Here is a 294-nt window from a genome sequence, read left to right as displayed (position 1 = left end):
ATCAGAAAAGCGTGGACAAAGACTAGAGTTTAGGAGAAGGAAAGGGAGAGCCTTGGTTTTCACGGGAGGGTGTAAAGGAAAGGGCTGGCCAGGGCATAACTGCAGAATTTCCCGCTCGGGGTGCCGCCTATCGTTAACACTGGCCCCACCGGTACCCACGAATGTGACCCGGCTAAACACGGGCCCTTTAAACGGAAGGCTGGCGGCGCGGGGTGTCCATGTGGAGCTGCTCCATGCCGTGTTGTCCTGCCCGCCCATTGGCTCGCGGCCCGATGACGTCGCCTAATAGGATGC

Source organism: Talpa europaea (assembly GCF_964194135.1).
Source record: "Talpa europaea genome assembly, chromosome: 7".
Lineage (NCBI taxonomy): Eukaryota > Metazoa > Chordata > Mammalia > Eulipotyphla > Talpidae > Talpa > Talpa europaea.
Note: the sequence above shows the minus strand (reverse complement) of the source record.